Here is a 27712-nt window from a genome sequence, read left to right on the forward strand (position 1 = left end):
AGATTATACCAAATAGGTTTGCACTTTTTTTAAACACACCTGGTTGCTTGCCTATTCGCTTTCTCAATACCGTACACTTGCTTTCCAAAGGAACTTCTCAAATATTACGACTGTTGCTGGATAATTTCGAGTTACACAAAGAAGGTGAAAGCATTGGTACTGAGTATCGTAAATTTTTGTTTTAAATGAACTCTGCATCACTATATTGCTGTAGTTCAACTGTTTTCAAGCAGGAGGTTAGAACAGTTTTTGAGTAACGGAATCATTCCAATAGTCGAAGAAGAACTTTCAGAAAACTGGAAATATTAAGTTAAAGTGATACTTGGGTGTATTTTGTGTTTGCAGTACGCGCACTGCGTGGTGTATTGTGTGCGTTTTTACTAATCACATTTATTATAAAATGTGACTAGACCGTATAATATTATAAAATATTATACATTTGCAGAACTTTCGAACATGCACTTTTGCTGTGGTACAGCGATCGACAATAACGCAAAAGTTTATACGCCGAAAAATATCCCAATAGGACTATATCTATCGCAAAGGTATTTTGCAAAACGTCGCATGGGGTTATTTACGGTTTTGATGCTACCGCTCATGTATCGTTCGGATTAAGGATCACTGTGTGCCCCGCTGCATAGGTTGACCACTCTTCGTTGGTATAAGGAGAGTTACTCACGTGCAGGGTATTTTTAACTGTCAATATAAAAAAAACAAAGTCGAAAATGCAATTCTTTTATTCTTGATTTTCGTCTTATTTCGGTGTCAAGAATCATCTCTTAAGTTTTCGAAAACATGTAATCGCACACCCTGTATACATAGGTTGGTATTATTTTTTTGTCAGGATCGGGCTTGCTAGCTAGGATCGAGCTAAGAATAATATTTTGTTTACAAGAATTATTTGTTATAGCACTAAGGACATTCTCAAGGAGGAAAAGTGTAAAGCGAATGCTTTTCTTCCTTGTTGAATGTCAGCGAGATATGCATATCTAACACGAACATTAAGGCCTAAAATTCCGCAGTCTATTGAATAAGGAACAAGGAATAAAATATTATTAACTATTTTATAACTATTCGATTTTTATTCCTTATACGTTTTTATTTCTTTAGAAAAATCATCTATTCACCCGTTTTTATTTAAATTTATTGTTTGCAATAGATCTTAGAGAAAAACTTTTTATTAGTCTATTTGTAATAAAAAATTTCTCCCTCTTATAAATCGATTTTCAATTGACAACAAAATTTTAATAAGAGAACATAACGAACGATTAAAATTACATTCATAATGTAAAATATTGTACAACTGTTACATATTTTGAATGTGTAACAGTTTGAATATTATATTTTGCATAGACATATAGCGTCTTTGAAATTATTTGAACGCTCGCCATTGAAACATTAAAGAATAAAAATATATGGGATAGATTTTATATTTCAAGGCAATATGATAACTGCATTAGGATATAGGTATCAGGTTTGCGTGTGTAGAATTTGAATTGGATAATATTTGTAGAAGTTAGAGGATGCTCGTTACAGAAACACGCAAAAAGAGAATCATAACATAATCGGACGCTTAGAGGTAAGCTATATTTACATTGAATTTACGCAGTAAATATTAATACTAACGAACTTAATTTGTGCTAAGACGTCATTTACTGAGTTTAATGTTATAATCAGTTACGATTAATAGAGCGCAGACATGAACCCGAAAAGATCTGAAACACAGAAGTCCGAGCGTGAAGTAATATTAAAACTGCATAAAGATGGAAATCTTACAGAGAGGTAGCCGATTTCATTAAGAGAAGTAAATCGAATATAATACAATCCATTATATTATAAAAAAATGGAATAATGCTGAAAATGCTAAAAATACATAATCTTCACTTTCGACAGGGTATAGATCCGAAACATTGAACCTAAGTTGTGAAAAAATGGATACTGTACAATACACGCCATCACAGAGCCAATATATAAACCCAATATGATATTTATGGGATGGAATAGTAGAAGATTAAATAATTGTAAAATAAATAAGGAAACGATGCGAAAACAGACAATTACTTAAATATGGAATAATATTGACATAAATGTCACACAAAAATTAGAACACAGTATGAAAAACCGTCCTAGAGATGTTATTCGAGGCAAAAGTGACCGAACTAAACATTAAAATGAGGTAAGAAATAGAAATAGAGAAACTTTTATAACTCTGTTTTTGCGTGTTTCTGTAATAAGTATTCTCTAACTTCTACAAATATTATCCAATTCAAATTTTACACGCATAATCTTGATATCTGTATCTTACTGTAGTTATGAGAATACTTTGAAATATCAAGAGTATCAGACACACACACACACACACACACATATATCTTTAATGTTCAGTAGCAAGTATTCGAATACTTTCGTGAGCCATTATAAATAACACATACATGTATTTTATATATTTTACTATACTATAACCATATAAAAATTGGGAGTATAATAATCGTTATTTTCGGTATTAAAATCGTTATTAAACATTTATTTAATTAATCTTCAAATTGAAATACAACCATGGAAAATTAACAAAAGAATCACATCTAGATATTACAAGTATGCCACAAGGTAACCTCTGCGCAATGATCGTGTACATGTTCCACCTGTAGTTCTAAAGCGTAACCAATCAGCAAGCAGCGCCACTCCTTTGTCTTCACCGTTATTATTGAAATCGGTGCTGTTCAATCGTCTTTCGTATTCGAGTCAAGATAGAGTGTACATCATACAAAAATTTACTAAACGTTATAATTTTTTAATTTACCAAGCATTACTTGGTAATGAGTATTAAGTGGAGAATTAAATTTGATTAGAAACTTGATCTGCAAAGTTTCTATATAAAGAGATTTCGTGAAGGTAAATATTTTATATATACAATTTTATAAAATGGAAAGATTCGTATACATAAGTAGTTTTGTATAAATAATTTGAACCTAAAAATTTGTTCTAGGATGAATGGCGTAGTACAGTAACCGGATAGGAAATTATTCTACATGTAAAAGTAAGTCGTAATAACAAATATAGTTTTCTTCTTTTGTTTTTTGTATTTTCATTACATTTCTGATTTTCACATACATAATCATCTTTCATTTAAAGAAAAATTTACTTTCTCAAAGACTTTTCATACAAATTTGAATAATAACTACTATTCCTGATGTCTTATTTCAACCTTTGTTCTTGTTTGTTTGGGCTAATGTATCGCTTATTTCCTTTTAATGTTCGCGCTGTACTAATTTTGTGTGAATAATTTAAAAATATATGAGGTGTTGCAAATAAAATGATTTGATGTAGAAAATTCTTAATTTTCATAAGATAGTTCTGAACTGCCATGACTGAGTGGAAACAAAGAAATGAAGTATAAAATTTTTCTCCATAGAGTTTCTCTGTTATATTATTATTTTCTCCTATTATTGCTTAGTTAAAATTTATTATTGTTGCTTTATAACTAGCTTCATAGCTGTATTTGAGTTAATTACCTGTGTATATCTTGTTATGTGCAGTGTTTTCCTGTCTAATTCTGTGTCCTCCTTTAATTTTAGCCAGTAGTCTATGCCCTTTTTCTTATTATTTTATGTTTCAAGCCTATTCTTCTTACTTCTGTTCTAAACACATATTCTGGTGATATATCATATTCTTTTTAGTAAACCGGCTTATATTGTCTTTATTTCTGCTCAATAACAGGACCTTACTCCTGTATTACATAGAAAAGTTGCCATTGCTATTACCTCAGAAAGTTTTCTAGCTGTATTCCAATTATTGCACTTTGTCACTATGGCCAGTTTGCTATTTTTGTCTGGTATGTGATTTACTTTGTTATTACTTGGAATGTGTCTGTTTTTGTAAATATAGTTACACCCTAGATATATCTTCATCTTATCATTGTATTTCATTTATTTCATTCTTATTTCTCTATTTTCTTCCTTTTTGCTCTATATTAATATTTTTAGCTTATCTATCTTTTCAAGGAGGTTTTGCATACAATAACTTCAAAATATACCGCTTTTACCTTGTAAATGTATTAAGTTTCCTGACCTTCTCATTACATTGTCTGCAAAATACACATCTCCTGTTATTTCTTTGTATTCCTTGCCAATAAACTATTTTTCTCAGTTATAAAGTATTGCGTCTTGTATTGAGTCCAACAATAATATGTATATATGTTTTCTTTCACCATTATTCCTGTTATCTTAATCTCCAGCACTAGAAATATTGTAGTCGCAGAATTTGTTAGTTTTGAATCCTGCTTGATCCTCTGGCAGTATATTGTTATACACCTCTAGAATGTTATACCATTATACTTGGATAATAGCTTAAAAGTATCTCTTCCTTCTGTAGAACTTTATTCAAGAGTTGCAAGATTATTCTCTTCATATTTTGCATTAAAGATTTATGTATTCGTCGTGTAAAACTATAATTCAAGCTTAACAATGTCAAAAGCCATTTTGAAACGTCCACATATTTAAAAGAACCAAAAACAGAAAGAGGTTATATTTGTACTATTTATACTTAACGACGAATATAACACAATAGCGATATTGGTTTCATTACTACAGGATATCCTACGTAAAATTGGTTATTGAAACTTTGGTCACTTAAGGAATGTTTTAGATTCTACTTCCGTATTATACAGATTTACACTTGCAGTGTAATATTGCTTTTAGAGGATCGCCTTCTTGCAAACATTTTTTGTGTTTTTTGGTAGTACTCGATGGATAAAGACGAAATATAACGATTTTATGTTTAGGAATCCATTGGTTCAAAAACATGCATTGGTTGTGTATTTTTGAAGTTTGACATAACTTACATAAAGTTTAGTTACTAGTTACTAAAGTTTAGTTTAACGTGAGAAAGATTTAGGCGGTACACTGTTTTGTTTATTTAATTACATACAATGTTTAACGTATCATAATATTGCTTTAAGACGGTTATATTAGTAACGTTTATATAGGCAAAGTTCAATGTACACTATCGAAAGTATTTTTAATAATATTAACTTTTTGTATAACTTTTGCCTATATATATATAATTGCCGTTCGACCATTGTTTTCCAGCTATTTGCAAAAAGTTGTCGATACCACTACAGTGAATTCTGCCTATAATTGTGCGTCTGTGATAACGTACGCGTCAGTATTAGTTGCTGGCAGCCTTATGGCGACAGGTATAATAACTCAAATGAAATCTAACTCTTGTCTTTTGTTTATAGTATAATTCTACACACACACTCACACGCGCGCGCGCACACACACACACACAAAAGTAATTTATATATACCAACCGTTTAAGAGAAATAATTAAAAATAAAGAGTATCTACCGAAAAATTGAAGAATCATACTGTAGGTATAACTTTTATTTTATAACAAAGTAATAAAATGCCTCAAATTTTTGTGATATAAAATTTTGCATTTTTCTGATGTTTCTTGTAACATATGTAAAAAATCAGTCGTTTTGTGATTCATAGATTTTCTATATTATACTCTAACATACTTCAATACATTTTTCTATATAATTGTACACTTACTCAAAATATAGAGCTTAAAACATTTTTGTAATCGACTGTATATATGTCATCTTCACATAAAATTAAGAGGAAAGGACGACATTCAATGGACACTTCAGTTCAAACAGAAAAAATTAGATGAAAAATCTCGCATTCATGCCCCTGACATGAAGGGGACGATATTTTCTTCTCATTTTTCAATTATATTATCAATTAATTTGATTTTTGTTAATGAACGCTTACGCATCCTTTCGCATGCAAATCTTCCCTTATTTCTGTTTCTCTTAATATTTGTTTTCTTCAAGCTCTTACTTCAACAATTACTTCATTTTTCTAATTGGCTATAATGTTTTAGGAAATTATTTGAAGAGTCTACTGATTGAAACTGATTTCTGAGCAAGTAAAAACTTCATAAATTCCTTGCTATGCTGCTACGGTAAGTCTGTTTCTTTTATCCACCCTTAATCGTAGGACGCGCTATTCTATTTAAAAAAGGTGATGAATTCCATTTATTCATTATCTTCCCTAATCATTATTTACAAATTACAAATGAAAAAGACAAGTTTCATTCTTGTTTAATTTTATATATAGATACTTCAGTTTTTATATTAATTACCTAGATTCTATTGTGTTCAGTATTGTGCATGATGTTAATACTATACCAAGTCTTATAAGAACAAAATTATCTAAAATTTCTCAATTTTTTTATATTGCTACATATTTCTATATATCAACGTGATATGGAGCAAGGTATACCATGTTTGAAATCATATTAACAGTTTAACCTTTTCGAAAAGAATAGAGGATATTCATTATAGAAAAGGAAAGCAGTAGAAAACCATTACAATGGTATTTGATGCCGAGCAACCGGCATAATTCGTATTGCATCGTAATATCGTATTGCATCACGATAATGTCTCTGTGTATATGGTTGATTGGTTAATAGGTTTTTTAAATGTTACAACGGGCGTGGATATGTGCCTGGTGACCTTACATCGCTGGCACGGGATACATTGCCGTGTCCTGTTTCGACAATCCTTGTTTATCGACGGCCAAACGAAACGCATCGTCACCAGATTTTGCGTGGTGCGTATCCCTGGATGAGAACGCCCGTGTAACGAATTAAATACATTATATCGCAGAGATTTCGGAGCATACGGTCACACAGTTTCACAAGCTATATCGCAGTATATTTCTACGACCTGGTCGGGAAATCGTATCTCTTTTAGCTGAAATGCGCGTGTGGCGGAGTTGACGATTCCGCGTAATTCGGTATCGTTCTCGCGGCTGTTAAAGTGCGGTGGTCGACTGATTTCTCTATCGCTTCGATCCGGGATAAAGTATCGCCTACATTGTTATCTAGCCCCTTTATATACCGGATATCGGTTGTAAATTGACCAATACAGGCGACTGAAACAAGAGATTACGTATAGAGCTTGTATTGTCTTTACAATAGATATTTCACTCTTTTCCATTATTTAATTGCATTTCCCCTTTTTTTGCTTATTATTGGTTATAGTATAAGTTGTCACTACATTTGATGCAAAGTTCAAGAAGAAAGGAAAATGCACTCAGTATTTATACAAATTTCACGAGTTTGTATTTTCTAAATTTTACATTTTGTAAATTATATATCTTCTATCATGCGTAAACATACGGAAAATCGTCGTCATAAGTTGTGATAAAGCTAGAAAAATTTACCGAATGCCCAGCTGGATAAATTATTAAGTACAAATTAAGTAATAAAAAAAAAAAAACAAAATATGTTGTGAAAGTTATAGAAGGAAATCTAGGTAAAATCTTGCTATATTTCTTACTAATTTGTATCAAATTGTTTTGAAAGCAAAGTAATAGAGTACAGGTCTACTCAATTTTTTTTGTTTTATTTTTTACTAAATTTTGGAAATCAAAAAAGTGTTAAATAATGATGAAATTGACAGAATTCTGCTATTGCAAAGAATAGATAATTATATCGTCATAGAAATTACAAAATTTTTTAGTAAAAATCGAAAGATAGTAATATAATCTTTAGAAAGTTTTGCAAAATATAACACAAGAATGAATAGAGAGCGATCGCCGGTATTAACAAAGCAGGATTTGCTAAAATAGTAGGTCTTGCAATAAAATGTTCCACGTTTCTTACTACATGTACATGATGTAAACATCTGAGACATCCATTACTGAAACCTTGCATATTATTCACGTCTTATCGTAGAGAAAAACGTAGAGAATTCGCGAAGATACGCGTACCCTGTACGGCGTAGAAATCGAAGAAAAATTGTATTTAGGGATGAAAAAAAATTCGATTGCAATGCGTTAGTTGGGCGGAATTGCAGAATATCCAAGAAGTTCTTATTTAACAATGTTCTATGAATTATATAATATTTGTACCGCGTCAACATATGTCGAAAATATTTGTAACATATCTGAAAATATGAATATTGGCCGCCATATTATCGATAAGTTGACGCAGATTGGTCAGTGCCACAATAACGTTTAGAATTTGTAATATCTGCTTATATGATGGGAAAATTGAATAATTTAAAGGACTTGTACTCATAATGATCAAGTAATAAAAATGAGTGGTGTAATACAGAATGATTATTGACAAAAAAGAAGAAAAGGGGAAGTAGATACAGAAACATGGAAAGATTAGAAACGATGAACTTGCATTTCGAAGTTGCAATCGAAGAAGCGGAAATTGGAAGAAGATCCATACGATGCAGTATTAGAAAAATTAAAACGAAAATGAAAAATATATAGATATATAACAAGAAGAAGAAATTATAACGATTCCATTCTTTCCTTCGTGTATTTAAGTCTGACGACCACATGATTAATACGCAGTTTTGTAACTACGTTACTGAAAGTATTAGATTCCAATCTAAGTCTAATCTAATTCTATTGGATTGTAATGCTAACTATTCCTACGCAATATGTAATGCAGTACGGATCAATTTTCTGATAGTTGAAATGAGGTTGTCTTCATTTCACAGACGAATAGATTTGTATACTTCGAATACAGAACATATGCTTCATACGTAAAAAAAAACTGTATCCAAAACTTTAACTTAAAATTTCTCTTCACATAATGATTTGGCAATGTGATGAAGCAACGATGATAGATAGATTCCATTATGATTACAATACAGAAGTGCTACTATTTAAGTAGAGCTATTTCATAATCTTGTAATGTAGCTATTACAAACAATCTGAATTTGTATAACTATTCACCTTCTATACTACAGCTCACAACTCATAACTGACGACTAACTTACTTTCTCCACGTCCTTTTATACCTCAGTCTTCGGCTACCAAGCAGAAACCGTTTTGCAGCTGTTGTCGGCCTATGATCGCCACGTACACGTTTTGCGATCACTTATTGTCCTAGAGTTCTACCCGAGCAGCCGAGCTGAGCGGACGTGTGAAGTGGTGCCTCCACAAGTGCGACAAGCGATGCAAGTGCCACCAATCAAACTGCTAAACAACGGCGAAACATACGTAATAAACAGAGGTGGAAATTCGGCAAACCCAACACAACAAACAGGCGAGGAGCATGATTGCACAGATACAAGCGAATTGGAAATGGAAATCACAGAAATGAATGATGTGAGGAATAAAACCAACATTGATCTATCACACCATAACGAAAGCTGGAAGGTCGTAACTCCCAGCAAAAAACGAAAGATAACAACAAACACAAATGCTAGGAGGGCTGCGGAAACAGAAAGGCAACAATGCCTCCAAGGAATTCCACTCCAAAACTCCTTCAGCGCACTGCCGCAGGAAAAGGAATCAGAACAAACAGTAACACCGAAAATACACATCGCCAAACCACCACCAATCTACATTGATGCACACATAATAGACCCCCTCATCGAACAGCTAAACATCACGGCAGGCAACGAGAACTACAGTATAAAACAACTAAGGCTTGACCAAGTCAAAGTGCAAACCAACACCCCTGAAATCTACAGAAAGGTGGTAAAGGTGCTAAAAGAAAAAAACGCCGGGTACCATACTTACCAGCTTAAAACTGATAAAAGTTACAAAGCAGTAATCAGAGGAGTGCACCTAATGACAAACACAAAAAATGTATGCGAGGAACTAGCCAAAATTGGTCATCAGGTAAAAGTGATAAATAATATAACTAGACACGATACTAAACAACCACTACCGCTATTTCTAGTAGAGCTAGAACCTAAAAGCAACAACAAAGAAATTTTCGAAATTAAAAAAGTTCTAAACACAATAATCACTGTTGAACTTCCCAGACACAAAAAAGACATACCACAATGTATGCGGTGTCAACAATATGGACATACAAAAAACTACTGCAACAGAAACCCGGCATGCGTTAAATGCGCAGAACAGCATTTAACAACGAACTGCCCATACGCAGGAAAAATAAACGACGTAAAGTGCTACAACTGCAATGGAAACGTAAACGTACGTAATGAATATCAACCACAATAATACTAATACCTCTGGTAGCCGAAGCTACGCGCAAGTAACCAAACAAACAATGTCCCTAGACAACCAAAACCATAACAATAATACCAACGACGCTACAGAAATCAAAGAACTAATAAAGCAATCCATCAAAAATACTAAAATGCTAACAAAAATGATAAGCGAACAAAATGCAGTCCTCAGACAACAAACGCAACAAATCACAACCATGTTACAACTTCTTATAAACACGTTAAGCAATAAATAAAAAACGTACATGTTCAAAATAGCCACCTGGAACTCCAACGGCCTACAACAAATGGCCCTAGAAACCAAAACATTCCTATACCACAACAACATCGACATATTACTCGTATCGAAAACGCACTTCACCACAAAAAGCTACATAAAAATACCTTACTACACTATATACGACACCAAGCATCCCTCAGGAAAAGCACATGGAGGGACCGCAATAATAATAAGAAACGATATCAAGCACCACCTACACAGCCAAGTTAGTAAGGAATATTTACAAGCGACCACCGTTACTGTACAAACTAGCAGCAACCAACTACAGCTGTCAGCGGTATACGTACCACCGAGACACAAATTAACAACACAAATGTGGGATGAGTACTTTCAACAATTAGGCGACAAGTATATTGCAGCAGGAGACTCAAAGCACGCAATATGGGGATCAAGAACCACTACACCTAGAGGTAGAGTCCTGGAAAAATACATAAAAAACAATAACCTCAATCTATTATCCACAGGCAGTCCGACATACTGGCCGACAGATCTGAGCAAAATCCCTGACCTACTTGATTTTGCAGTTACAAAGGGACTAAATGGAAATAAAATAACTATAGCACCCAGCCTCACTATGAAAAGCCACAAAAAAAAATAAAGAAGACAATAAAATTAGCTCCAGCAATCAGAAAAGCAGACAACACATGGGCAAGAAGCAACGAAGAGCAAGCTGAAGAATTTTCCAACCACCTATGTAAACACATTTACACCACACAATATCAACAATAGCAACCTCAATTGTCACACGGACGTGTATGCGCCAACCAGTAGTTCCGCAACTGACAAGCAATACACCATACCTAAAACAACAACACGAGAAATTAGTAAATTGAAAAAAAACGCGTCAGCGAGAGGTGTTCCTTGCTAGGATTCGGATAATCGAACTACTTCTGTTATCTTAATCGAAACGGGGGAACGACTAATTCGCGGCGTCGATTATCAGAATCTGCGTCTCTCCACGAACGGTCGTAACATTGTGCTCCTTCAAGCCGGATCACGCGCACTGGACAATCAAGTGAACAGTGATACAGCAGTAAATCATACAATGCTACGTGATCAAATCATCATCAGCATCGCAGCAATCGTTAGCGACGAACCTCACTCCAACAACTAGGGCGCCAACTTCCGCAAGGAAACGTCTTACACGTCAAACCGGACACACTTTGTGACGAGCAATATTTAAACTCACAGAAAGAAGATAAGCTCGTCCATTGTATTCCCTTTACAATCCGCTATAACAATGGAGAACACATAAATTATCTCCTTGCATCGGATAGGAGGCTTCCAAATCAGCCGATTTACTAGCATGTCCAAACGACTCGATGAATTGGAACAATCCAGTCAACCGAATAAGGCCTCTTTAACAGCCTACAAGACACTACTCGACGACACATGAAAACAATACAGACTATTACAAGAAGAACTAGAAGATTAAGGCGAAGAGGAAGATTCGCGAGTTTCCAAAATTACACACATATATTACGATCTGGTTGTACGAATACAGACACACTCTCATGGACGATACACCAGTATCATCGTCGCAATCGCCAAGCTGCGGCTCCTCCTGTGCCGTCGAGCCAACTTCGATTGAATTGCCAGAAATTCATTTTCCTACTTTCGACGGTACCATTGAGAATTCGCATTCCTTTTATGACTCCTTGTCGTCCACAATTGATTGAAGTGAACGGCTGACACCCGTTATCTCCGATCATCCTTAACTAGAAAGGCCGCGCGAAGCATCCAATCGTTAGATATTACAGAACTCAATTATTCGATCGCTATTGACGTTCTTAAAGGAAATTCGACTGCCACCGTCAAGTCTGCATACGCCACTGGGACCTGATTTTCGACTATCCGAAAATAACCAAAGATTCACCCAAAGTAGTAAATGATTTTCTCGAGACGGTAAAAGTAAACCTTCAAGCTTTAGAGAAACTAGGTGAACCAGTCACATCAAACATCGTTCTTATCAAATTATGCACATCGAAGCTACCCTCAACCACCATTCCCAAATGGCCACGCACATTGCTTAACAAAAAAATGCCGTCATATACGCACTTGGTAGACTTCTTAAAAACACGGACGAACGACGATAGGACAAGCTCCACCACAACCGCGACAAAAAGGGCTTCCGACCAACATAACATAGGACGTTGGTCTGTCCAACCTGCCAAGGACAACAAGAAATATGGAATTGCGATGTCTTCAAGGTGAAGTTGGTCAAAAATCGCCTTGAAATCGCCAAAAGGGTATCGCTTCGTACTAATTGTTTAGACAAAGAGAATTCTCTTGCTCAATGTTCGGTCGGTTCATGTCGCATATGCAAAGAACGACATCGCACATATTTGCAGCGAGACCAAGGATATGTCAAATCACGAACATCTAGCGGCCGATCATCGAGCGGTCGATCGTCGAGCGGTCGATCGTCGAGCGACCGATCATTTGGCGGATGATCGCCACCTAGTTCACCGATACCTCGTTGGTCGCATCGTTCGAGACGCTCCTCCACGTTTCCCCGAACGTCTCCAAAACGCAAATCTCGGTTATCACGAACAAAAGTAACTGGAGTCCAGCCAAACTACAAAACTCCGAGTCGTGTTTGACGGATCTGCACCAACCTCCACCGAAGTTTTACTAAATGACATACTTCATACGGGTTCGAAACTGCAAGACGACTTATTCTTCATTCTCCCGAGATTCCGTTATCATCAATATGTCCTACAGGTGAGGTATTTCTAGGCGAATCTCAAACCTTAAAAACTCTGGATGTTGTTTAGAATTCCTCTGGCGATTCGATCCTATATTCCGTCAAAATCAGTCCTACCACCTCTCGAATTACGAAAAAAATAATCAGCTCCGAAATCGTCAAGATCTACGACCCTCTTGGATTACTTGCACCATTAATAGTTCGTGCTAAGATGCTGCTTCAACGACTTTGGACATTAAAAATCGATTGGGACGAATCCCTTCCAGCTGACTTAGACATAGAATGGAGCAAATACTTTGCGCAGTTACTATTACTAAACAACGTAAGATTTCCACACAAAACCGTAATCAAGTCCGCAGCGGAAATCGAGTTACACGGGTTTTGTGATGCCAGCGAAAAGGCGTATGGGGCATGCGTTTACTTTCGCACCATCACTCCGGATGGTCATTTCTGGGCACGACTCCTCACTGCGAAGTCGAAGGTGGCTCCGCTCAAATCACAAACCATTCCAAGACTGGAACTGAGTGGAGCACTTCTTCTCACATCACTGACCACTACAGTCCTTCAAGCGTTACCAAACAACATATCTCGTACCGTTTATTGGACGGACTCCACCATCGTCCTTCACTGGATTAATATACCGCCCCACATGCTGAAAACCTTTGTTGCTAATCATGTGGCAGAAATTTAAAGGAAGACTCACACCTCAGATTGGCGTCACATTCCCACCACAGACAACCCTGCGGATTTCATATCTCGAGGTCAATCACCCGAAGACTTTCTGCGACCAACCATTTGGCAACATGGGCCGGAATGGTTCAACAAGCTTAAGGATGCTGACCGACGTGGAGCCCAGTACCATTAATCCAAATACCGGAACAGAAGATGACAACCTGTCTGTCCGTGACTCTCGTCGACCACAGTCTATTGGAGAGATTTTCCTCTTCGCCCAAGCTAATTAGAATTACCGCTCGTTGCCTTCGATGGAGACAGAAACAGGATCGAGGGAGATCTCTAACCACGCATGATTTAACTATTGCGCACAACGAACTTGTCAAATTGTTAGAACTCTGTTATTTTTCAGATGAAATTCGTACTCTCCAAACAGATCGATATTCTGCAGTGAAGGGGAAGCTACAACGACTCAATTCATTTCTGGACAAGGACGGGATGTTGCGAGTCGGAGTCCGACTCAGTCACTCACCAATGCCTTTCATTCAGAAACATCCAATTATTCTACCCAAATCTTCAGATACAGCGCTCATTATCGAGCATGAGCACCTCCTACACCTCCACTCCGGAACTCAAGCTACTTTATATGCCCTAAGAAAATCTTATCGGCCTATCGACAGCCGTAGTCAAGTTTGGAGCACGGTGAGGAAGTGCGTTCGTTGCTGCCGAGTCAATGCACCTCCTGTGGTGTACATAATGGGCGACCTCCCAGCCGCACAGAGAACAGAATCTAGGCCGTTTACCAACGTCGGAATCGACTATAGGGGACCATTTTACATTAAGGAGCGAAAGGATCACAACCGACAGTTAAAGCAGTCCACATTGAGCTGGTCAGCGATCTCACAAACGAGGTCTTCATTGCTGCTCTGCGAAGATTTATTGCTCGCCGAGGATTCTGTTTAGCAATCTACTCCGAAAACGGTACCAACTTCGCTGGCGCCAACAACGAATTACGAGAGCTCCGAAACCTTCTGCGGTCCGACGATCATAAGGCAAAGGTTCAATCCTTTTTAGCCGACCGGCGGATCGAATGGCGCTTCATTCCTCCCAACTCACCTCACTTCGGCGGGTTGTGGGAGGCTGCAATAATCCTTCAAACGACATCTTAAGTAATATTAGCGTATAGGGGCCCGACCATTAGTCGACCGTGCCATTCCTCGAGTAGAAACTCATACTGGCTTCGCTTCAAGATGTTATTTGATTTTTGTCTACTTTCCAACATCTCCTATCCTGAGAACGGAGCGCATTGGTGGTCGGCGTGCAACTTGGAAAATCCCTGCTCTCCCCTTGCGGGTCATTGGACAAGTTGAACCTACCCTTTCAGGCGACAGCTCGCTTAGCCGGTGCCGACGCACGCGTCGCGCTGCACCGTTTCCAGCGGGGGCCACGAGGAGGCGGAGCTGCCAGCGCGAGGCTCGGTCCCAGCAGATTGGCCTCCCAGCCGATTATAACCTGCACCGTCACAGCTTCCATCGTGTGGGTGTCGCCTGCACCTACGGTCGCAGGTAATCTCCGCAGTCTGCACGCTTGCGTTTTTACTTGCGCTTTAGTTCGTGTTGCATTGTTTCTGTAATTTTCTTGTTTGTTATTCCTCTTTTAGTCCTGTGGCCTATTCTGTTCTATTTCTTGTTCCGTTTTGTTATTATGTGGTTTCTGTTCTTTTATGGTTGTTGCTGTGGCTCGGTTGGTTCACCACTTCTCTGTTCTGCTGCTTGCTGTGCTTTTCTTGTGCTTCTCCTTAGCGGTTGATTTGACTGTTCTTCTGCTTGCATTGGTCTTCTTACTGGTGGTCTTCCCTGTTGGAGAGGGCCCCTCATTCCTTGTAGTGCTGCTCTCCTCTTTTGTTCTTTTGCCGGCAGAACACTTTTGGTGAACTGTTGGAAGTGGGGGTACACATCCTTAGTGATGAACTCCCACTTTTCTTTCGGCCAGTTTAGTTCCATCTCCTGTATGAAATTCCGCAGATTTTGTCGTTCTTCGTCGAAGAGTTGACATACTTCAAGTATGTGCTGCGGAGATTCCTCCATGCCGCAGTCACACGTGTCCACTTCGCTCAGCCGGAATGTCTTCAGCTTGTTGTTGGAGTCACCATGTCCACTGATGAACTGTGTCATGTAGTGGTTTGGCTTTACCCAGCGATTCGCTAATCTTTCTTTTGGATCGTGAAAGTACTCGAAGGTCGTTCTGCCTTTCGGTGTGGTTTGCCAGCGCTCTTACCACTTCTGAATGGCTTCTTGGATAATTGCCTTCTCGCTGCTTTCTTCGATGTGGCCTCTCATTTTCCTGTATAGTCGTGCCCTTACCTTAATTAATAGGTCGATGGGCATGACCCCTGCGATTATGTGTAGTGCTTCTGTGGATGTTGACCTGTAGGCCTTTGTTACCTGCAGGAGTGCCATCCTCTGTGTTCGTGGTAATCTTGTCTGTGTTTTTCCCTTCAGCAAGTCGCACCAGCCGACCGCGGCGTACGTGATTATCGGTTCAAACAGCCCTTTGTACAGGGTACGCATGGCCGCTTGTCCGAGTCCCCATCTCGCCTTGGCCACTTTTGCGAGGCTGTTAAGCAGGTTTTTGGCTTTCAGTGTTGTCTCCTCGATCTTTGGGCCACTCTCAAAGTGCACTCGGAGATATTTTATCGCTTGTCGCCTTCGAATACTTTTTCCATTTATCTTGATAATTGAAGGCCTTTCCGCATCCAATTTTCCCTTCAGCAGGAGCATTTCTGTTTTGTCTGCCGACAATGCTATTTTTTTCCTGGAGCATCAGTCGGAAACACGTGTGACTGCTTCCTGCCCTGTCTTTTGTAGCTCTGTCCTGGCGTTTCCTGCGACCAGTATGATGATGTCGTCCGCATACACGATCGGCTCGCATTCTGTTGTGCTCGTTCTTAGTTCATCCAGCAGGACGTCGAATATCAGATTCCAAAAGCTTGGACCCAATACCGATACCTGCGGCCACCCTTTGGTGACGGGCTTGGCGATCACTTCGTTTTTGTCTGATCTGCACGGTTCTCTCTGTGAAGTAGCTCCGTGTTAACCGGTACAGGTTGTCTGGGCAGCCTCTTCTTTTCAGCTCCTGTTTTAGATTTGGCCACCATACGTTATCAAAGGCGCCTAATATTTCGAGCGCGATTACGAGAAGTTATTTCTTTTGCTGCTCATTTGCTTGATTTTTTCCCGGAGTTTGATTATCGCGTCCACTGTCGATCTTCCCGGGCAAAAGCCGTATTGTCGGTCCGAGGTCATTTCGTGGTCATGAAAAAGGGTTGACATTCTCGCAGCCATCAGTCTTTCCAGCAATTTGCCTCTTTGAAACACTTCTCAGTTGGCAACTCTCGTGTTGTACCTCCTTTCCTGAGGGTGTGGCGGGGTACTTTGTTTATCGAAATCCAGGCGCGTCTCCAGGATTCTGTGGTCGCTGGAGGTTCCGTCCTCGTGAACTTTCCATTCTTTCACGAGCGGTATTAGCTCCGTGCTCGCCAAGGTTATATCTATGTTAGATCTCCCACGGGTTGTCTCGAAGGTGTAAGCCTGTCCTGGTCTGTTTAGAACGTGGAGGCCGTATTGTACAATGACGGCTTCCAGGGCTTTTCCTCTGTCGTCGGTGCTCCTGCTATACCATAGCGGCGATTTGGCGTTCGTATCTATGCCGACTATGATTCTCTTCCCGTTTAGATTTCTCAGTACTTTCTCTAGTTATTGGATGCCGACCCCGATGTTCTCGGTCGGCAGAAAGTACTGGCTTACTGCATAGATCTCTGTCGCTCCTTCGCTTATCTGTACAGACACGCAGTGAGTTGTGCACAGGCCGGCGATCTCGAGCGGCGTCATGTATCTGCTTTTGACTCCCACCATTGGTGGGTTGTGTTTCGAGCCACGACAGGCGATCGCGATTTCTGTGCCGAGCCTGGGTACTTTATCTTCTATGCTGTATGGTTCCTGCATTAGCAGGATTTCGTTATCGTCAGCACTCATCTGCGTCCTGATTTCGTGGGGAACAATTTTTGATCTCTGCATATTATGCTGCAGGATCCTTAATCCTCTTCTTCTCCCGTGTTTATTTTCATTTTCTTCAGTCATACTATTCATATGACGTTCTCGTGACTCTCACTTTAAGCGCCTTTTTGTACATTGGGTAGTTCACTTTCGAAGCCGCGTGGTCGCCCTTTTCCCCTGCTTTCTTGCAGTTCACGCAGCTGGGGTTGTTCTCCTTGTTTGGGCACTCTCTCGTGCTATGCCCACTTTCTGCACAGTGCGCGCAGATTTCATAGCTAACGTGGCAGTATTTTGCCACGTGCCCGTAGCCTTGGCATTTGTAGCATCGACTAATTGCTATGTAGTCCCGGACCTTACAAGCATTCCAGGAGATGTATATTTTACCTTGAAGTAACTTACCCCTTACCTGAGGGGGTACTTCCATTACCCAGTTTGTCTCCTCTTGGTCTTTGCGCCCCGTTCTGAAGCAGAACTTGATGGCTGCGATGTCGTTCTCGTTCAATCTTTCTTGGTTCTGTTTCCTCATACATGCCAGTATCTCCTTCTCCGGGATGTCCCTCGGGACGTCGTACATGATCATCCTGGGGGGTTTTCGCTATGGTGTGCTGGCTTTTAGACCAGCTTCTTTTAATTTCTCATTCTCTGTGAATGCCTTGAGGCTTTATGGCTTCGCCGTTTCCACGACTAGGCCTTTGCCACTTATTTTCCGCATTGCGGTGACTTGTATCCCCTTTTCGCGAGGGTTTACTAGGGTGAATACCGCATCGCATGCTTGTTCACAGGTTGTGATTTCGCCGTCTTCCACTTCCGGGCGGATTATCATCACGTTTCTCGGTGGTCTGGCCGCTTTTTGCCCAACCCTATCGCTTGTCATTTTGATTTTCTCTGTATATGAGGGTTGTCTATCTTATTTACGGCGCTTAGTATAGCCGTTTCTTTGTTCTTTACTTCTCCCGTGTTTTATTCTAATCTGCCAGTCAGGTAGCTGTTGTGGAGCAGTAGCTCTTCGACTATGCCCCTCATGTCTTTGAAATACCACATGATTGTCGCGGTCTGCTCATTATTGACCTTTTTGTTCGGGTCAAGGCAGAATGCTAGGACTCTCTTTTCAATTTCACTTGCCTGTACCTTTAGTTCGGATACTGGCCGCGTTTCTGCTTCTTTGTCAGTTGTTTTATTAGGTTCTGGGATTTAAACGACATCTCAAACACGTCATCGGTAACGAACTTCAAACAGTTAAAAACCTAAACATACTCATCATCCTAATCGAATCAATCCTCAACTCCAGACCGCCAACTCCGATATGTACAGATCCAAACGATCTGCTTGTCCTTACTCCCGGGCACTTCCTTATTCCGGACACTTCCGGACACTGCATCCAACTTTCTCTCCAGCTGGCATCGAGAGTATTCACACGAGTTGAGTACCTGAAACAAATGGAGCAAGGGCAGTGACGACATACGAAAAGGCACCTTCGTTATTCTCAGAGAAGGCAATGTTCCCCCAATTTAATGGCCATTGGGCAGAATCATCAAGGTCCAATCCGGCGCATACGGCATCATACGGACGGCTACCGTCCGAACGGCAACGAGCACCCTGGATCGGAGCATCAAGCGGATAGTGCCACTACCGAGCAGATCGACGCCAGATGATTCCGAAACAACCAATAGCAAAGAAGTCAGACAAGAAATCCAATTTACAACATCACACCATATCACTTGATCGGTATCCTCTCAACGGGGGGAGGATGTTACGTCGGCCGACTCTCTATCTAGATCAGGCCACACACCGCGGGCAAGATGGTAACCAGCTGTCCGCATATCCCTATTGCGTACTCTCAATAGTCTCAAGGACCGCCATAAATCTCGGGAATTTTAGCTGAAGTCCTTCTGACCGAACAAAGATCTTTTTACTGAAGCGTTTTCTAATTTTTATTGTTTACTACAGGAAAACACTGGAAAGTTAGTTTTTTTCACGTACGATACTTTCTACTATCAACTTTCTGTCGAGGGCGGCTAAGATCCTTCGTAGTCCACCAACCTTCTTCTTAGCCAATCAGAAACAATGTCTATTGCCCTCAGTTTCCCAACCAGATATGTCATTAACATATCTGATGGTCCCGTGCGCTAGAATCACCCATCACTAGTTTTCCTCCGACACAGCATCGTCACTAAACTTCACTTATTCTTCATCGTTAAAATAGTCAACACGTCTGTAACGGGTCTCTACCCTCGAATCAGGCACTTATTCTTCACCATTAGAATGGTCAACACATAACTGTAACGGGTCTTTACCCTTAAGTCAATCACTTACTTAACTTGTACCGACGCATCAACGTAACTATTTATCTTTACAATGCTGTTGGAATTGTGGCGGATGTGATATGGAGATTTGGGTATATGGATTGCAGAAATAATCAGGATGCTTGCTGTTGCAACCATCCAATGTATTTCAAATCAATTTCTTAAATAACTGATAACGTCGATAGACGTCCTTACAGGAGATTTTATTCCGCTGAAGTAAATCGCCTGTAGATACTCGACAAAGACTCGTAAATGTTTTCGTGTCGTGATAATCGCCTACCAAATGATTACTCGTATTATTCGCAACTAACTAGCGTTCGCGCTCGTGTCCGCTTATTTATAGTGATCGGGGAAGAGTCAGAAAATTCGAATTCACGTTTCATCGACGGTTGCACGTAGCGGCGACACTGTTTTGCTCGGAGTTTGTTTATCATTGCGTTTCATGCGTCAAGGCGGTGTCAATGTCTCGAGGCAAAACAACGACATGAGTTGTTCTCGCTTCGCTTCGTCCTATGACTCATGTGTTACCACAGAATAAATATTATTATATACGTGTTAATTCAGTGTACTCTCAATTAAACCACCCCTGTTATCGTAACAGAAATAAGGAGATCGATCACTTCGTGACTTCGATTATTTAATCGTAACGGGAATTTACGACTCCCGTTCACGTGCTTTCTCGCGATCGCGTCTCTCCGCGAACGGTTGTAACAATAATAGCGGCTTTTGTCGAATGCATTTTTCTGTCGTGTTGTCTTTTTGTTATTATCACATTTTGATTCGCTATCTTCGTTGAAATTAGTAATACAGGATTACATTTATTACATTCTCAATAAATAGAAGTGCTGCTATCAACTATATGCAAGTCTTACAAATGTTCTCTACAAATCACTACTAGGAGAAGCAAAACCTTGCAAAAAGAAAAAAGAACAAATGTTATACTGAGCTACAATGAAGCAAAAAAAAAAAAAAAAGAAGGAATCGATTTTCCCGATCAAATGGCAGCTTATTATAACTCTTTGAGAAAAACAATAAAATGGTGTAGAAAGATAGTAATAGAACTTATTTGCGGTACAATGTTGGTAAACGCCTGGTGCCTAGATACAAAATTTGGCGCAGTTACAAAAATTGGTGTATTTTCTTCCAGTCGCGGGGAGACGCGTTCACGTTAAGCGCGTCAACAGGAGTCGTAAATTCCCGCTACGATTATAATAATCGACACCACGAGCAGGTCGATCCCCTTATTTCTTGTGGGATAATAGGGGTGTTTGTTTTGGAATACCACTGTAGTCTACAGTTATATAATATGCATATATTTACACCAGCTTACAATACTTGCTGCGTAGACAGAAGTTGTTTGACTTTGTCGTGTCGGAAAGTACAGTAGTTGATTGACCCGAGGATTGATAGATTTGATATGTTGAGGACCCAGATCTTGACTCACTTTCCGCTCCTATGCCATTACGGAGGAGAGCTCGGTCAGGGTGTGTCCTTCTGAACTAAGAACGCGGATTCGTTGTTCCCATCTTTCTATGGAAAAGTGAGGGTAACGATCCACGATGCCCATTGGTTATAGCCAATGTTAATAAATAATTATGAGGAGAAAGTCTCCTGCAGATGTGGCTCATGGATGTCCTTGTTTCTGGGAAAAACCCGCTATTTCGCTGGGCAAACATCCGCTTTCTCCGTAGTTAGTAAGAGCGTGCAATAAACCTAAGGACTTTTTTAAGGACCATCCATAAACCGAAAATGTTTATATGAATAGATCTTAATAGCTAACAGATTTAGTTTATGGTGGTTACTTGGGTTTATTGCGGGTCAGTGTGACGATATGTAGGCCTCGGCGGCCTGACTATGAAGGACGTCGCACGGACCATCTCACGCGACGTAACAATTGGTATCTTGGAATTTCGTGAAAAGATAATTGACGATTTGTTAACTGAAAAATATCTTTAACATCATTTCCATCGAACAAAGAATATATTTTTGAAAAATATAACCATAAGAAAACGATGTGAAGAATGCTATCGTTCCTTAAGCAAGAAAATAGGGAGAGGAAATTATAGAAAGTCAACAATTTACTTTACGTGAAATATAGCAAACATGTTAACATTTACTGTCCAGATTGCAAGAACGAAGCTACACTTTGTTCCCCATACTTTGAAAACATTCATAGTTTGTTATTTGAATAATACTTATTACTTTAAATTAGTTACATTGAATAAGCTGCATATTTTCTGTACAATTAAAATTATTTAAAGAAATAGGGCCTTTTTTATAAGTAAACACTACATGTCATTACTTATTCTTCTTCGATAACATTTGAGATTTATTTCAGTTTTGATTAAATGACATTTTTATAAATTAAAATTGGAAAGGTAAATGGCATGAATCACCGATAACCCACACTGTCAGATGAAGTAAAGATTGTGGCCAATCGATGGGTCACGTGGGTTTGAACTTGTTAATGCATTGTAAAATTCAACATTTTGAACAACTGTTTCCTATACATATAGTTAGTGCGGTAGTTTGCCTTAGTTTTCGAGATCCTCGTAAAAAATTGGCGAAACCACTGCAGCATATGGATCAGTATTGGTTGGCAAAATCCAACTCAAATCCTTATTATCCCTTATCTTCTGTTTATAGTAAATAGCGATCGAGATCGTTAGATTTACAGAGCCGAGCCGGCGAAAAATCACGTTCTTTATAGTCAGTGAAGGGCGTTCGTAGGGTAAAGGTAGCAGAACTTGCGGCTAATCGTAGGTGTGAGGATGAAATGATTCAGAAACATTAACCGTATTCACACATAGTTCAAGATTTTTAATCGATCGGCAAAAACAGATAAAAAACAGACTGTGTGAGTAAGTCTGTGTTATAAAGCCCAGACCAAAGTAATGTAAAAACTGCCTAGGTCGAGTTCGCCACCAAGCCACAAATACGCGTGTGCTCGGCAAAAACAGAATAAGCCGATGAATCACAGATCAACGAAATAAACTCGATCATTACAAGCGACAATATAAATGAAATTTATATCGATTTTTCCCTAACAATAAGTAATGTCAATGTCTGTGTACATTTATTATAAAATTATATTATTTATATGAATGTCTCTTATGATGTACAATTACATATATTTGAATAATATAGGACACGTTGCTCTTTTTATTTTTACATTCTAAGTGTACGAAGACTTTTGTTTTTCACTATACATACATACATGTATCTTAAATGTTATACATACTTTGCATGTATGATGTGTGCAGGAAGATCTTGTTAAGACGGGTTGTTAAAATTGTACTTACATATCGATTTAATAAATCTTAAAGTACAAATATTATACGTTTATATTCTTATATATTCGCGCAAGGATGTGCGCAGGTGCCATGTTGTACTGCTGAATTGTAGCCAATCAACGAGCAGTACTGTAACCAATTCTAAATAATAGCGGTTTACCGACACGAGGTACCGCACAGCCGTTTTGTGGATTCATAGATGGTTACATGTGCGTGTGTTGAAGGATGCCTACAATGCGGATATATGTCAGTTAGTAATGAATGCTAAACAAAGAATTATAAAATTAATCTGTTAAATTTTGATAGTAGAGAATGTACAAATACAAAAGATGTAACACTTGTTCGATCATTGATTTATTTAAGCTAAATATTTTATATATGTTTATACAATACAAGATTTTGCTTAAGTTAAGAAACAGATATGTTTTATATAATTTAAACTATATTATTGCGATATACCAAATATATCAAACTATATGTATAAAAGATAAATAGAAGAGATCGTAGATCTAGACGATCTAGACATAGATCTAGATCGTAGATACGAGAAATAAACGTGTCATATATATTAAAAAATACGGAATTTATGTTCTTAATTCAATCATATTTTTATTAACTGTGTAGATAGGTTCGTACTTTTTTATCTAATACTAATACACGACTACCTAGGAATATGAATAGAACCGAAGAAAATTAGTATATAATAAAATACTTATTTGTGATTATTGGTATGGGCCTATGTGACGATGGATAACGATTAATTTTCCAACTTTCATAGTTCAGTTTGCGATGCGATATACGAAATTTGTTTATTTCTATACTTATTGACACAAGATAATAGATTTCAAAGGTTAAAAGTCGCAAATTTGCCATATTATCGTACTACATTTTTACGACATTTCATCATATTATATAACAACAACAAAATTTCTTGTCTATAAAAAAAAGGACATCCCAATATAAATATTATATTAGCAGGAAATACGTTTAAACAGTGCTTAAAGTCATAAAGCGATATGGACTAGATTGTAGGTGTATATGAAAATTGTATATATTTGCAAATATGTATATATATGTTTATATGCTCTCCTTATATCATTATATTACTAATACTTATATTATTAATTTGTTTATGTTGCAAAATAAATAAAGATAGCACCTATATATAGATGTATGTATAGATTCTTATGGAATCAGAAGATTGAAGTACCAAGATTATTTCAAATGTATTCCAGCAGTAGTTAATAATATGCATATTGCTCATATATCACTGTTACTTTTCATAAATTAAATTGTGAGTATAGATATAAAATTGTATTACATATGAAATAACAGACAGGAAACCACTAATATTGATACATAGATTTTAAAGCACATAGTTACTTATATATACAAACGACAATTTTTCAATGCGCTAATATATGTTAAAACCTATCTTTACTTGTATTTACATTAATATATGATAAGCAAGCGTTAATGTATCGAATCTGTGTTTGCTTTTCTACTTTTTATCATAACTTATATGTACAACTATTATTAATATTAAATGTACAATAATGTACGCTTTCATTAATTTTAAAAACTTTTGACCCGCCAAGAATTGTATTAAGTAAAATTATATTTTAATAATCCAAAATATGTGAAGCGCTGATGGATTATTTTGTTTAAACATGTCAACATTTGTTTTATATATGTAAAAACATTACAACATTACAATGTTAAACTTGAGAATGTTCTTTTTTTATTTAGATCAGATCGCTTTAAAATTATTTTTTTCTATATATCGTGAAATATTGATTATGGAATTCGTTAAGATTTTAAGAACAAGAACAATTTGATCGATCAGTGACTAACAGAAGAGTGTGCTTTAATCATGTATGTTAGATAACAATCCGTTAAAATGTTTAAGCAAGTGAAACAAGATATATTCTGAGAATATTTTGCGAAATTCTGAATATTATAGCTATAAATTCATTTATAACTTACCAATAAATTATGCTATAAAGATAATATAATTTTTTATTTTAATGCTGTAAGTTGTTTGTTTTTATTAAAATTTTCTTATTTAAAAGCATTTAATGAAATTCAAACAAATAATGACAAAATATTGTAACATTTTAACTTAACTGTATGCATTAAATATATAATTCAATACGATACTCTTATTAAATAATCATATTTCAATTTTAATTTTTGCATTTATCTAACTTGCTTTAATTTCTTAGGGTGCTCAAAGTCTTTGGATCTCCAGAAAGTTGTGCATGGATTTCGTTTTATTCAACTAAATCTATTCTCCTGTAAGGTAAATCATTATAAATCTTCTCTTACGTTGGTATGGTGAGTCTTTTTTATTATCTTTGTTACGAAATGCATGTAATCATGCGTTCTCCTTTTTATTACGATGGATTTAAAATATGTACTGCGTGTCTTGACCAATGAATGTTTACAGATGGCTATGATGTTGCTCGATGCGATAAGCGCTGTATTAAAAACATAATTAAAAACATCGGATAGACGGAGTGAGATCTCTGTAATGTGCCGCCTGAGCATAGAAAAGAATACAAATCACAGTGGCCTTGTCGCGATTAGCGGTTGAACTCCAATTTGAAATAGTTTGTGTCGTGCAACCCAACTGTTAATGCCAACCGTCGCAACCTTGCTTTCGAAAGTTGATCGCGCCATTTCGTTTAGCGAATGTTTCCTTTTCCTCTTCGGGTAACTAATTAGTTACCCGATTTTATTAATTTTCTTTTTTTTTTAATTCTTTGGTACATAGTTTACATAAACATAACGTATTCCTAAAAAACGTTCTCTTTATCCAACGAACTCTCGATTCCTATACTACCTCTCCTGGTTATCTTGCTCACACGTAACATTCATGTACCGTTACATGCGTTGCCATTCCACACTTTTCGTATTCTTCTTTTTATACTATCACTTGAATATAGAATTATAGAAAACATTTAAAAACACAAAAGTACAAAAATATAGAAAATATAACAATATAAAGATAAAAAAATACACAACTATCAAAATTACAGAAACTCTGATTAAACATTAGTACTTATATTCTACACTCGTTTTGTATTACATATACATTATTTATATTACATATATGAACCAAAATAGAATATATAAAATATATTTTATATAACGTGTTTAATGTCACACTCTTTTCTTAATCATCACATTTTATCTCAGACATTTTCTTTCACAATTTCCTTACCCTTTTCTTCTGAACCTCTACCTTTTTTTTTTTTTTCTTTTTTAACGTGGGGAAATCCTCATGGACACTCGGCGCTGCATAGCAACGACCGAGTAATGTCGGACTCTTACCGACTAAAACCCCACGGTGGTCGTCCCGACGTTCAGAGGTGCATCCGGGATCTCTTGCGAATTACTACCTGGGTGCAACCTCGTCGTCTATCTCCCTGCTATTGTTGTTGTCTAGGGGGGCGTCCCGGCTTGAGTTGGAAAGCTAGTGGGGACCACTCCCCCTAGCGCCACGTCCCCTAGTCTGACGCTCCGGAGGCAGCGGCGGCGGCGCCGCGCCCCTGTGTCTTACGGAGCCTCTGCGATGTTGGTGTGACGATCTACTGGGATCGGCTTTTCTCTCCCGGTCTCTTTCTGCCCGCTCCTTTCTCTGCATGTCCTCCTTGCCGTAGGTGCGGACAGCGTTACACTCTTGGGGCCCTCGGAGCATGGCCTCGACGATCGCTTCCGGGGCTAACCTCTCCCCGATGTCGAGCTGCAGGACGCGCCGCGGTTCCGCCCACGCTGGACAAAACTCAAGCGTGTGCTGCGCCTTGTCCTCCTCTTCCCCGCAGTGGTGACAGATGGACGTCATCTCCCGCCCGATCTTCTGCAGGTACTCACCGAAGACCCCGTGTCCGGTGAGCATCTGCGTCGTCCTGAAGGTGAGCGGAACCCCGCCTTGATCTCTCCAAGCCTCCCAGTTGGGAAGCACGGCGCGGACGGCTCGGTGTGGCCGCCTGGCGTCCTCCTCCGTCAGCTGGGAGCGCCATCGCTCCCAGATCTCCAGCTTCGCCTCTTCCCGGATGTTCGAGGCCGAGAGGCCGTCGGGCGGCGTCGTCGTCGTCGAAGGCGGTGCCCTCCGGTGGTTCGTACACCCGCCGGAACTCGAGGGCCCGCAGCTCGAACAGGGGCGACGCCGGCAGCTCGAACAGGGGCGACGCCGGCAGCTCGAACAGGGGCGACGCCGGCAGCACTGTCGCCGACTCGTAGAATATTGTCCGATATCCTCTGGCTATGCAGATAGCGGTCGTCCTCTGCAGTCTCCTCACCAGGATACGACTGCAACGGTTGGCAGTAGAGGACCCGGGACAGGACCACTCCCTCGTAGAGTCGGCAGACTCCCGATCTT

General features: G+C 38.6%; 2 long non-coding RNA genes across 3 annotated transcripts in view; both read left to right on the forward strand.

Moving 5' to 3' along the window:
• Positions 1 to 2485: 2485 nt before the first annotated feature.
• LOC139995186 (uncharacterized) overlaps positions 2486 to 27712 on the forward strand; it is a 78457-nt gene continuing 53230 nt past the window's right edge. Inside the window, exons 1-4 of one of the 2 annotated variants that reach the window (XR_011801900.1) lie at positions 2486 to 2892; positions 2987 to 3037; positions 5088 to 5194; positions 5890 to 5970. This is a non-coding gene — a long non-coding RNA (uncharacterized lncRNA). The remainder of the gene's footprint in view (positions 2893 to 2986; positions 3038 to 5087; positions 5195 to 5889; positions 5971 to 27712) is intronic. The other variant, XR_011801901.1, reaches the window with a different exon arrangement.
• Positions 24457 to 26328, forward strand: LOC139995007 (uncharacterized). Its single transcript, XR_011801841.1, has 2 exons — positions 24457 to 24622; positions 25554 to 26328. It is a non-coding gene; the product is annotated as an uncharacterized lncRNA (long non-coding RNA).

Source organism: Bombus fervidus, chromosome 15, assembly GCF_041682495.2.
Source record: "Bombus fervidus isolate BK054 chromosome 15, iyBomFerv1, whole genome shotgun sequence".
NCBI lineage: Eukaryota > Metazoa > Arthropoda > Insecta > Hymenoptera > Apidae > Bombus > Bombus fervidus.